Genomic DNA, 14,153 nt, shown 5'->3' with positions numbered 1-14,153 from the left:
TTTAAATTCAATATGGAAAAAAGTCTATTGAATGCATAAAATACATTTAGTATAAATAGAATTTTTTTAAGAGTTCAGCTTTTTACTGAATTTAGTCAAAAAGACCAAAACCCATATCATCATCATTCCTCAGATTCTTCCTTCTTTGCTTCCACTTTCTTCTCCTCAGCTGGTGCAGCTACAGTGGAAGGTCTGGGGCCACCTGCAGAGGCAGCACCTGCTGCTGGGGCAGTCCACCAGCCCCCACATTGCAGATCAGACTCCCAATGTTGACATTGGCCAGGGCCTTGGCAAACAAGCCGGGCCAGAAAGGCTCCACGCTGACACTGGCTGCTTTGATCAGGGCATTGATTTTGTCCTCCGTGATGGTCACTTCATTGTTGTGCAGGATGAGCGCTGAGACAGAGGCCCTGACATGGGAGAGGGCTGAAAGGACGCTGCCAGGCACAGTGCTAGTCGCCGGATGAACTGTGAGCTTCACCCCAACATGGCCTTAGCTCCCTTGGAAGGACCGAGCATCTTAGCAGCAGATGTGGAAAAGGGGCAGTATAAAGAATTTTTGGGGGGGGTCACACCCAGCATTGCTCAGGGACTACTCCTGGCTATCTGCTCAGAAATAGCTCCTGGCAGGCACGGGGGACCATATGGGACGCTGGGATTTGAACCAACCACCTTAGGTTCTGGGTCGACTGCTTGCAAGGCAAACACCACTATGCTATCTCTCCGGCCCCAGTATAAAGAATTTTTATGGATTAGCACTACTAATATGAGTGTATTGGATATAAAAATTCTATCCAATTTTGGCCATGTGCTGCCCTACAGAATGAATGAGAATATACCTTCATTTCTGGAATAGGAAAAGCTTTCATTCAAAGGTAGTTTTCTGTTTTCATTGCACATTTTTTTTCAGTGTAGGAATTGAACCCAGTTTTATTTGTGCAAGCAAAGCATACATATTTTTTATCTTTAATAATTTTTATTGTGACCAAAGTGAATGACAAATCTTTCACAGTAATTTTTAAGGTACATAATGACAATGAATCAGAGCCATTCCCACCACCAGGGTTGTCCTCCTTCCACCCCTTTTCCCAGTATTTGTTCCACATCTCCTCCACAAAGCATACATATTACTGTTGAGCCATATCCTTAGCCTTTAGTACATAATTCCAATAGAATATAGTATCTCAGGGTTATTGCCTCTTCTATTTTTCTTTGAATTGTAGAAAATCTTATGATACTATTACTCTCCTTTCCTTATACCCCTTTCACATTCCAACAAAGATTCACTCAGAAGTAGCAGATGTGCTTAGTTACATTTAGCCTCTTTAAAAAACCGGAGTAGTGGGCCCGGAGAGATAGCACAGTGGCGTTTGCCTTGCAAGCAGCTGATCCAGGACCAAAGGTGGTTGGTTCGAATCCCGGTGTCCCATATGGTCCCCCGTGCCTGCCAGGAGCTATTTCTGAGCAGACAGCCAGGAGTAACCCCTGAGCACCGCCGGGTGTGGCCCAAAAACAACAAAAACAACAAAACAAAACAAAACAAAACAAAACAAAACAAAAAAAACGCGGAGTAGTGCATTGTACCAGATGCCGCTCATCTGAAACATGAAATTCCTTTTTTTTGCTTATTATGTCGTTTAACAGTAGTAGTATAAATATATTTATAATGTTATTGTTATACATGTATAGCATGCACATAACACAAATGTGTGGGTGGTAAGTGGATTTTGGACATACCCAGCAATGTTCATGGGCAGTCCTGGCTTGGTACTCAGGGGTTACTCTTGGCTGTATTCAAGGGCCCATATTTGGTGCTGGGGATTTGTCAACTGTAAGCAAGGCAAAGCCTTACTTCCTTTTGATCTCTCTGGCCCACAAGTACATGGATTAACCATGTACTATACAAAACATTTCACTTAAACTCAATTTGTTATCTCTTGACAGACCCTTTTAGAAAAAAACAAAAACACGACCACATAGTCTTGTACTCACTAAAAAACAATCTAAATATAATCCATATTCAAATTTCTTTTGTCATTGTAAAACTATCTTTTTCTTTTTTTTTTTTTTTGGTTTTTGATTTTTAGTTTTTGGGCCACACTTTGTGACGCTCAGGGGTTACTCCTGGCTATTAGCTCAGAAATCGCTCTTTGCTCTGGGGACCATATGGGATGCTGGGGTATCGAACTGTGGTCAGTCCTAGGTCAGCTGTGTGGAAGGCAAATGCCCTACCGCTGTGCCACCGCTCCACTCCCAAATCTATCTATTATGAGACTGAGGTACAAGCAAAATTGGCTTACACTTTTTTTTTTTGGTTTTTGGGTCACAGCCTGCAGTGCTCAGGGGTTACTCCTGGCTCTATGCTCAGAAATAGCTCCTGGCAGGCTCGGGGGACCATATGGGAAGCCGGGATTCCAACCACCTTCCTTCCTTCTCTATACAAGGTAAATGCACTACCTCCATGCTATCTCTCTGGCCCCAGTTACACTTTTTCACCCTATGTTGCTTGAGTGTTTAAGAAATTTTATCAAACTTATGACTTATATAATGTTCTTATTTTTCTTCCTAGAGAGTAAGTACTGGTAAGCTAACATTATACATTCACTGTTTATTTTGACAATTTGATCAAGTTCTCCAAATTATTAATTTTTTAAATATTTATGACTAAAATTAAGTTTTATCCTGATATCTAATTGTCAGAATACATTGGGGAAAAAAATGGACAAAATATTTGTGCTAAGGTCTATGAAGTGACTGGTGAGTTTTCTTTGCATCGTTTTCCCATTATACCTGGAAGAAAATATGCTTTAGGTTGAGGACAAGAGGTCAGAAATATTCAACCATGTCATCCTAGGAAGAATCAAAGTTTAGAATAAGTTTTACTTCACCTTATGAAGAGAATAAATGGGGAAAGTTGGAGCCTTATCATATTAAATCAGATAATTGAAATCACTATGACAGAAAAACCTTATGACATCAGAGTATATTACTAAACTGAGGCCCTGATGTATTATTCCAGTCAATTGTATTGTTGTGCTCTTCTGTTTGTTATACTAGACTGTCCTGTTTTCTATTCTGTCTAATGCTGACAGATAGAATTAGCATTTTATAGAGCTGGAAGAGGGGCCTGGGACAATAGCTCAACAGGCTAAGTGCATGGTTTGCATGCAGAAGACACCAAGATTTGGAGAATCCTCTAAAGTTTAAAAAAATGGGAGAGAAAGCAGAGTCTTCCGGGGTTTATCTTAGGGAATCCGTGATGTGAAAAACACTCAGAGAAGGCATGAACTGTTGTCAGCTCTCTGTTGCTTCCCTTTGCAGCCATGCATATTAGTGGCTGTTATAGGTACAATTTTATGTTGTTTCCCTCTCAGTATTTTATAAGAGAAATGTTTGATAGAAGAATAGATACATGTAGTTTTGTCCTACTTTATAACTTAACATATAGGCTTTCTTAACTACAGTGTAGTAAAATTGGTTAATATTTGTAACTTTTGAGTGTGGACTGAAAGGTGCTTCTACTTACTGTGCCAACTCTACAAATAATCCTGTTAACTAAGTATGTTCCTTTCTTTCATAGATTAAGTTTTCCAGGAGTCATTCATTGCCTGAACCTGCAGAACCCGAATCTAAATCCCACCAAAGCTGTAGACCTAGATACAGTCTCTCTGTAAACGTGAGTTTTCAGCTAACAATAAGCAAGTTTGAGGTTAGCCTCCAGCCTGTTTTCTGGTAAAAGTTTCAGAGCAATAGAGAAATAAGTATGTAATTTATTGAGCTATTAAATTTTGGTTCTTAGGACATATATAAAGTAAGAGTAAAGATGTGAACCTTTAATCTACTAGTTCTTGGCACTGTAACAAGTGGAAATTAATATGGAAAGACACTGGCATGTGAGTCATATTTAAATCTAAGGCAATTATCTAGACCCCATGCTCTAGACATTTAAGTTAGGAGTCTCAGGGAGACATGATCTCATATGCAGTGACTATACTGTAGAAGGTTGAGGTTATTTTCCTTCAACTGTCCTTCTATAGCTCAGACAATTCCCCTTTCTTTTTATCATCTGACATTTACTGGTGTCAGGGCCCAGTTGCTGAAGTGATAAGCATAAAGGATGTGATCTACTCAACTGGAGCTTTTAGACATGTAACATTTCTTCCTAAATATGTCATTCCAAATGTGCTAAGTGCATTTGAACTATACTGAGGAGGGTTATATAAGAAGTTAGAAGGGCAGAAAATGAAGGTGGGAAAGCATATTCTAAGCAGGAATAGCAAAAAAGATCTTGAGGCAAGAAGCAGCAGCTTAATCCTAAAAACAGGAAGGCCTGAAAGTGGGAGTTCACATTTTCATGAAAAGCAAGAAAAAAAGATGATGGTAATTTTAACTGAGTAATAGTACATAGCTATTTATTTTTACATGCTGTATGTATATATTTGTGTTTTCATGTTTATAAATGATTTCATAATATTTTGCAAATTGGTGTAAAATGGGCAACCTGCATTTGTATGAAGAATGGTTTTTTGGTTTCTAGAAGAACGGATGATAGCCACTAAGATTGGCTAAAGAAGCCAGCACAGGGTGAGCAAATACAATGGGGTAGAAGAGCAGTCTCCAGAGGAGTAGGTAATGAGAAATGACTTAATGGCTTGGAACTGTGTAGGTGAGCAAAGGGTTAAGGTAGAGATGACACCTAAATGTTTTGATGTTCACAATTTGTTAGGGAAATCCCAGAAGAGGGATTAGATTGGAGAAGGAATCATGAGCTTGGTTTTTTAGACTCTGCATTTGATATGCTTTTGAAATAATCTAATGGAGCAGTCATTGGTTTATACATGTCTGAAACAGTTGCTTCAGTGCTGAGCTTAGAAACAGTTTAGAGGGCCCGGAGAGATAGCACAGAGGCGTTTGCCTTGCAAGCAGGCAATCCAGGACCAAAGGTGGTTGGTTCGAATCCCGGTGTCCCATATGGTCCCCCGTGCCTGCCAGGAGCTATTTCTGAGCAGACAGCCAGGAGTAACCCCTGAGCACTGCCGGGTGTGACCCAAAAACAAAAAAAAAAAAAAAAAAAAAGTGTAGAGGTTTTTTTGCTTCTTTCTCATTTTTCTGTCATCTAGTGTTTCCCAAAAGGGCGATACACTTGGGGACACTAAAATGGTGGGGATAAAGTAGCCTTAGTTACATTTAGGGACTTAATTTGCTTAAATCTAGAATTTTAGGTGCTAAGTAATTCTGAAAGGGGGGCAGTGAGCTGAATAAGTTTGTAAACTTCTTCAAATTTATGCAGACTTATTTTGCTCTAGCCCTTGAATTAGCAATGTTCAGGGGAATTGTGCCTAAAGAAAGGAGAGCAAATGTTTGGTCACATGAGTATGTCTATTTTAGATCAAAATCAAGAATGGAAAGATGAGCGCATTTTGTCATTTTTACACATTTTAAGATATGCTTCCTGAACTTGGGTGTTCTCAGTCTCTCCTACTTTGAACTAAGGATACATTTATAGAATAAGGTAATAAGATAAAAGTAAATCTGCCATGTGATTTGGCATGTTCAAGTGTTTGCCAACTGTTTGTTCAGCATGGCCCTGGAGGAAGAACTGTAGCAGTGATACATCATTTCCCCCACAAGACTAGTAATATCATTTTCACAGCAAAGGGAGGAATATTTTGGAAACCAACCTGTTTGAATAAGAAAGGGTATGGCCCATAAACAAAAAAATAAAACCCCCAAATTATTTTAAAATGTTGATTCTTATGAGAGACATGGACCTACAGCCATTTGGTATATTAGAAATAAGACCTCTGCCTGATCCTGGCTAAGGCCTTCATCTTCACTGGCCCATAAATCACAAAGAAAAGTACCAAGCTGAAGGAGCTATCAAGCCAGAATTCTCTGGGATGCAGAAATAAAGAAAAGAAGAAGCCGATGGGTACCTATTTTTTTTCCCCTTGCTAGGTCATCCAGTGCAACACCTAATCCATCGAAGCCAAGTATGGGTGCAAGTGATGAATCATTTGTGGCAGTGGAACACAGTATTGGAGTCCTGGTTTCTCAAAGATAATAAAATGTGATATGAACTTGGGAATAGGTAAATGGACTAAGGTTAGCTCTTATCTGCCTGAAGTGTTGGCTTTTGTAGAGAAAAGGATTTCACATTTCAGGACACATACTGCAGTGCTCAGGGGCTTCTCCTGATTCTGTACCTAGCAATCATGCCTCATGGTGCCTAGAAACCAAACTGGTGTTAGGTACATGCAAGGCAAGTGCCTTTACCCTTGTACTATTTCTCTGGGTCTCTGGAGTATTTGCTCTTTAAAAAAAATTAATTTGGGGTGGGGGGATAACCATAGTCACACACAAGACAAGCACCATGTCCACTGTATTATCATTCTGGGCTCCAACTGTTAACTTTTTAAAATTTGTTTTGTAGTGTGTCTGTTGTTTATTTCATGAGACGGATCTAAAACCTTATTCAGTTACCCTATTGGTAATTTTTCTCCTTGTTAATTGCTAATTTTTCTCCTTTTGTGTACATTAAATTAAATAGCATCCCCTCAGAACTCATATATATATATATATATATATATATATATATATATCCAGAACCTATGAATATGAATTTATTTGGAAATATGTCATTGTTACCCTACTCCAAGGCTAAATGCTAATCTTACCTGATGATCAGACCAGCCCACATCTGGGAGAGGTCTATGGAAGGTAACAAAGGGGTTGGTTCAGGGGCGTAAAGGGATTCAGGGAGCGATTCAGCAGGAGAAGCCTCAGCTGGAAGGAACACAGAGAGAGAGATCAGGGACAGGATCAGATGCAGGGCTTAAAAGGTTAATTTAGAAGCCATGTAAGATATGCACATGGTGGCTGGGGTATTTCATATCTCCTGACTTCTACTGACTACTTGTGGATCATTTTCCAGCCAGCAGGTCTGCGGGTTCAGGGTAGTGGCAATCTAGAACTTTTATTAATTTTATTAATTTAATTAATTAATAAAAATTACTTAATTAATACTACAGTTATTTGCAGGCATTGTTAAATTGTAGTATTGGGACCTATTAAATTAAGGTGGGCCTTTAATAAATGGCTGATGGTCTCATGAGAAAAGTGAAGTATAGGAGAGGAGAAAGAGCTTGGAATGTGATTGCAGATGAGTTTTGGAATGAAGCAGCAACAAAATAAGGAACAGTCTCCAGGAGCCATGAAACTGCAAAGAGACAAGGAAGAATCTTCTAGAACCTTTCAAGAGCATTGTCGCTGGTTTTGGACTGCAAGAAAATATGCTTATTTATTTTAAATGAGGTAATATTGGCTTTCTATCATCGAGTTTTTAGGTAATACTGTCTTTTTTGGGGTGGGCCATACCTGGGGAGGCTCAGGGATTACTCCTGGTTCTGCACTCGGATTACCCCTGGCAGGCTCAGAGAATCATGGAAGAACAGGTATTGGGCCTGGGTTAGCCACATACAAGGCAAGCAAGCTCCTTAGCCACTTACTAAACTTTCACTCTAACCCCAATACTGGTTTATTTATATAAGTTTCAGATATACAGTGTTAGCTGTATTTTTCTTTTCTTTTTTTGGTTTTTGGGTCACACCTGGCAGCGCTCAGGGGTTACTCATGGCTCTATGCTCAGAAATCACTCCTGGCAGGCTCGGGGGACTATATGGAATGCCGGGATTCGAACCAATGACCTGCATGAAAGGCAAACCTTACCTCCATGCTATCTCTACGGCCTTATTTTCACTGATAGCTTTGTAAATCACATCATGCCCACCAACAGATGTCTGTCTAACCATTATTCACATCTTCTATTTTTACACTCTTCTTATTTTTTGGTAACACCATATGTCTAAAGATTAGTTTTTGTTTGTTCTTTTGTTTATTTACCACAGTGAATGAAATCATTTGAGTATTTAACTTTCTCCATCGGGCTTTCCTTATATAGTATAATCAGATATCATCTATATTCAAAACAGGCAATTCATTTATGGCTAAGTTTTAATCCATTTTGAAAACAACACCACATCTTTAATCATCTGTTATTGGGCACTTAATATGTTTCCTTTTCTTGGCTATTGTGAATAACTGCTGAAGATAACTTTGACTTTGTTTTCTGTATTCTTTTTTTTTAGCTACACAGAGAAGGAATTACTGAGTCAGATTGTAGGTTTTTTTTTCCCCCTGAGGACTCCTGTCCCCCCCACCCCCATAGTCTTCTATATTGACCACACTAGTTTGCTTTCCCACTCATGGCTTATTTTTCTTCACATTCTCATCAACATTTGTTATATAGCCTTTAATTTTGATTTTTTTTTTTTTTTTTACTTTTACACCCACTGTATAGCTTTTTCAAAATGATCATTCAAGGGACCAGAGAGATAGCATGGAGGTAGGGTGTTTGCTTTGTATGCAGAAAGACGATGGTTCGAATCCCAGCATCCCATATGGTCCCCCGAACCTACCAGGAGTGATTTCTGAGCATAGAGCCAGGAGTAACCTCTGAGCACTGCCAGGTGTAACCCCCAAAAAAACAAACAAAAAAAAAAAAAAAGAAAGAAAAGAAAGTGATTATTCTAACCAATGTTTTTTTTTGTTTGTTTTGTTTTTGTTTTTTTTGGTTTTTGGGCCACACCTGGTGGTGCTCAGGAGCCGCTCCTGACTCTGCATTCAGAAATCATTCCTGGCAGGCTCGGGGGACCATATAGGTTGCCAGGAATCGAATCCAGGTCAGTCCTGGGTTGTCCGCATGCAAGGCAAATGCCTTACCACTGTGCTCTATCTCTCCGGCCCCATTCCAAACAACGTTAGGAGATAACTTCACTGTGGTTTGGATTTTTTTTTTAACTTTTTTTTTTTTGGTGGGGGGCCACACCCGTTTGATGCTCAGGGGTTACTCCTGGCTAAGCACTCAGAAATTGCCCCTGGCTTGGGGGACCATATGGGACGCCAGGGGATCGAACAGCGGTCCTTCCTTGGCAGCACTCGCAAGGCAGACACCTTTCCTCTGGCGCCACCTCACCAGCCTCTATGGTTTGGATTTCTAGTTCCCTAATGACAAGTCATATAGAACAGTGTTTCATGTGTTCATTAACTATTTGTATGTCTTTGGTGAAATGCTTGATTTTTTAAAATGTGTTGTATGATATATATATATATATATATATATATATATATATATTTGTTTGTTTGTTTGTTTTTGGGCCACACCCGGCAGTGCTCAGGGGTTACTCCTGGCTGTCTGCTCAGAAATAGCTCCTGGCAGGCACGGGGGACCATATGGGACACCGGGATTCGAACCAACTACCTTTGGTCCTGGATCGGCTGCTTGCAAGGCAAACACCGCTGTGCTATCTCTTCGGGCCCGTGTGATATTTTTTTAGTTGTGGTATGTGTTTAATATTTTGGATATTAATCCAAATTAATTGTTTAATAGGTGACCTAAATGTCTCTTTCATTTAGTGGTTTATAATGCTTGTGTTCAATATGAAGAAATACTTTTAGGTTTATGTAGTGTGCTATTTGCTTATATGTATTTGTTCTTACTGTTGGAAACTAGTCTGCAAAGACTAATAAGGTTAGTGTCAAGAAATTTATCTTCTATATGTTTCATATATATCTTTCATATATTTCAGGATAATACATTTCTTTTATCTATTTGATTTTTTTCTTGTTTCTTTTAAAATTATTTTATTTAAACAACATGGATACAAACTTGTTCATAATACAGTTGGTTTTTTTTTTCAGAGATACAAAGTTATTCATGGTTGAATTTCAGTCAAACTATATACAAATCCCTTTACCAGTACACATTTCCTGCCACCAATGTCCCCAGTTTTCCACCTGCTTAAGGAACAGACCTCTCTCTCTCTCTCTCTCTCTCTCTCTCTCTCTCTCTCTCTCTCTCTCTCTCTCTCTCTCTCTCTCTCTCTCTCTTCCTTTTTTTAGATACTGTGGTTTGCAGTATTCTTACTGAGGGATATCATTCCAATCAATTTATCTCCTTTCAGCACCCAATTCTTGTCCAGAGTGAAAATTTCCAACTATCATTGTCATGGTGATCTCTTACTGCTTTATAGTACAATTTGAAGTTGAGAAACTTATGCCTCCCATCTTCTTTTTCCTAGGATTGTTTTAAGCTACTCATTGATGTTTATTATTTCACATGAATTTCAAGATTGTTTGATCTATTTTTTTTGAAAAATGTCATGGATATCCTTTTTTAAAAATACTTTTATTTAAACACATTGATTACAAATATGATTGTAGTTGGGTTTTAGTCAAATAAAGAACACCTGCCTTCACCAGTGCAGCCTTCCCATCACCAGTGTCCCAAATCTCCCTCCTCCCCATCCCCGCCTGTATTTGAGACAGTCTTTCTACTTCCTTCCTTCATTCACATTGTTATGATAGTTCTCAATGTAGTTATTTCTCTAACTGTACTCACCATTCTTTGTGGTGAGCTGGACCTTCCAGCCCTCATCTTTTTTTGTCTCTGAGAATTATTGCAAAAATGTCTTATTTTTCTTAAAACCCATAGATGAGTGAGACTATTCTGTGTCTGTCTCTCTCCCTCTGACTTATTTTACTCATCATAATAGATTTCATGTCCATCCATATATAGGAAAATTTCATGACTTCATCTCTCCTGATGGCTGCATAATATTCCATTGTGTATATATACCACAGTTTCTTTAGCCATTCATCTGTTGAAGGGCATTTTGGTTGTTTCTAGAGTCTGACTATTGGTATTTTTGTGTTCCTAAGGTATATCTCTAGGAGTGGTATAGCTGGGTCATATGGGAGCTCAATTTCCAGTTTTTGGGAGGAATCTCCATATCGCTTTCCATAAAGGTTGGACCAGACGGCATTCCACCATCAGTGGATAAGAGTTCCTTTCTCTCCACATCCCTACTAGTACTGCTTGTTCTTATTATGATGTGTGCCAATCTCTGTGGCATGAGATGGTACCTCATAGTTGTTTTGATTTGCATTCCCTGATAATCTCTTATCTTTCATTATGTGTATATTAAAAATCCATGGACTTTTGCATATTAATTTTGTAGCCTATCACTTTACAATATAGTAGCAATTTTTGTAGCATTTTTAGGATTCTCTAACTATAGTATCATATCATTTGCAAACGTTGGGATTTCTTGATTTCTTAGCTAATCATAGCAAGTATTTTCAGTACAAGATTGAATAGATGTGGTGGTGGTGGGGCGAATCTTGTTTATGCAAGATTTTAGAGGAAAGGCTTTTAGTTAATTGTGGGAGCTTGACTTCTTCCTTTCCTATCTGGATATACTTGATACCTTTTTCTTAGCTAATTGCAATGGCAAGTATTTCCAGTACTAGATTGAATAAACATGGTGAGAGGTGGGCATTCTTGTTTTTTTTTTTTTTTGATTGGCAAATTATTTTTATTTTTATTTATTTTTTTTATCTTTATTTAAATACCGTGATTACAAACAGCATTCTTGTTTTATACCAGCTCTTAGAGGAAAGGCTTTTAGTTGTTCCCCATTGAGTAAAATGCTTGCCATGGACTTGTGGTGAATGGCTTTGACTATATTGAGGAAAGTTCCTTCCATTCCCATCTTGTTGAGAGTTTTTATTATGAGGGGTACTGGATCTTCTCAAATGTTTTATCTGCATCTATTGCTCTAATCATATGACTTTTATATTTTCTTTTGTGAATATGGTATATTATATTGATTGACTTGCATCTATGGAACTATCCCATGTATCTCTGGAATGAATCCTACTTGGTCATGGTGTGTGGCCTTCTTGATGAGCTTTTGGATTTTATTTGCTGGTATTTTGTTAAGGATCTTTGCATCTGTGTCGTCAAAGATATTGGCCTGAAGTTCTCTCTCTTCCTCCCTCCCTCTCTCTCTTTTCTTCCATCCCTCTCACTCTCCCTCTCTTTCTCTCTCTCTTTTTTTTCTTTTTTTGGTTTTTGGTTTTTGGGTCACACCCGGCAGTGCTCAGGGGTTACTCCTGGCTCTATGCTCAGAAATCGCTCCTGGCAGGCTCAGGGGACTATATGGGATGCCAGGATTTGAACCACTGACCTTCCAAATGGCAAGGCAAATGACTTACCTCTATGCTATCTCTCCGGCCCCCTCTCTCTCTTTCTCTCTCACTCTCTCTTTCTCTCTCTCTTTGTGGTATCTGTTTTTGCTATTGGGGGGGATGATAGCTTCATAGAAACTAGAAACAGTGGTAGTATTTTGTTTCTTCTAGGAAATGGAAGATTGGTAGTTGATCCTCTTAAAAGGTTTGAAAGAATTCACTAGTGAAAGCATGTAGGCCTGGGCTTTTGTTTTGGGGAAGCATTTTGATGACCATTTCAATTTCCTCAGTAGTAATAGGTCTGTCCAAGTATCCCAGATCATATTAACTCAACCTTGGGAGATTATAGAAATTCAAGGGCCCGGAGAGATAGCACAGCGGTGTTTGCCTTGCAAGCAGACAATCCAGGACCAAAGGTGGTTGGTTCAAATCCCGGTGTCCCATATGGTCCCCCGTGCTTGCCAGGAGCTATTTCTGAGCAGACAGCCAGGAGGAACCCCTGAGCACCGCCAGGTGTGGCCCAAAAACAAAAACAAAAACAAAAAAGAAATTCAAGAATTTACCTATGTCTTTCAGTTCACTTGTTTTGTGGTATAAAGATTCTCAAAATAATCTCTGATTACTTTTTAAATTTCTCTGGTATCTGTTATAATATCCCCCTTTTATTTCTAATTTAGTTTCTTAAGTTTCTATGCTTCTTTGAGTGTCTTTCTAATGGTTTATCAATCTAGTTTTTTGTTTTTTGTTTTTCCTCAAAGAACCAATTCTTGCTATCATTGATCTTTTGGATTGTTCTTTGAGTGTTCAGTTTATTAATTTCTGCTCTAAGTTTTATTATTTTCTTCTTCCCACTTGCTTTCTGTTCATTTTATTGGTCATTTTCCAATTTCTTAAGCTTTGCATTAAAGTATCTATATAGGCTCTTTCTTCCTTCCTGATGAATGCTTGTAATGCCATAAATTTTCCTCTTAGTATCACTTTTGCTGTGTCCCAGAAATTCTGAAAATTTATGTCTTCATTTTCATTTATTTCTAGAATATTTTGATTTTCTCTTTGATTTCCTCTCTGATCCACTGAATGTTCCAGAGCGAGTTTTTTAATTTCTATGCATTAAAGTTATTTCTCTGATCCTGTTTGTAATTCACTACTGCTTTCAGTGCATCATAAAATGAGAAGATAGTAGATATAATTTCTATCATATTAATTTTATGGAAATATGTTTTATAGTCCAGCATGTAGTTCATTTTGGAGAATGTCCCATGTGCATTGGAGAAGATTGTGTACTTTTGGGGGGTGAAATGCCCTATATATGTATCTATTAAGCCTCTCTTTTCTATTTCTTCCTTCAAAGCGGTATATCCTTATTGAGCCTTGTTTTAGCCTGCTTGATCTGTCAAGAAGTGGAAGAGTGGTATCGAAGTCTCCCACTACTATTGAGTTGCAATTGATGTATTTCTTCAAGTCTATTATCAGTTGTTTTAAGTATTTTTCTGGCCCTTCATTGGGTGCATATATGTTTTGGAGAGTAATTTCTTTCTGATGTACATATCTCTAGATTATTAAGAAATGACCCTCTGTCACATAACCTTTTAAATCCTGATGTCTCTGTTGGATGATATTTGTATGGCCACCCACACCTTTTTAAGGAAGTTGTTTGCTTGGAGGATTATCTTCCAACCTTTGACTTTGTGTCTATGTTTACTCTATTTAAAACTGTTTCTTGTAGGCAGCAAAAAATTGAACACAATTTTCTGATTCATTTTGCCACTCTGTGTCTCTTAACTGGCTCATTTAATCTATTGACTTTGAGAGAGATGAGTGTCATGGTATTATGTGCCATCTCTTTATAGAAGTTGGGTGTATTTGTAGGGTTGGTCTTGCTTTAAAGTAGATCCTTCAATACTTCTTTTAAGGTTGGTTTTGAGTCTGTAAAGTTTCTGAACTGCTGTTTATCCGTGAAGCTTTTTTATCCTTCAATTCTGAATGAAAGTCAGCTCAGTGAAATATTTTTGGTGAAGTGTTCATTTTTATGAGTTTTTTCACTATATCTCACCACTACCTTT

General features: G+C 38.3%; 1 pseudogene; it reads right to left on the bottom strand.

Annotated features, from left to right (window-relative positions):
* Nucleotides 1-91: 91 nt before the first annotated feature.
* LOC126014232 (60S acidic ribosomal protein P1-like) lies at nucleotides 92-1,751 on the bottom strand (annotated as a pseudogene).
* Between the last annotated feature and the right edge of the window lie 12,402 nt (nucleotides 1,752-14,153).

The sequence above is a fragment of the Suncus etruscus genome, chromosome 7 (genome assembly GCF_024139225.1).
Source record: "Suncus etruscus isolate mSunEtr1 chromosome 7, mSunEtr1.pri.cur, whole genome shotgun sequence".
NCBI lineage: Eukaryota > Metazoa > Chordata > Mammalia > Eulipotyphla > Soricidae > Suncus > Suncus etruscus.
Note: the sequence above shows the minus strand (reverse complement) of the source record. Positions and strands in the feature narration are given on the sequence as shown.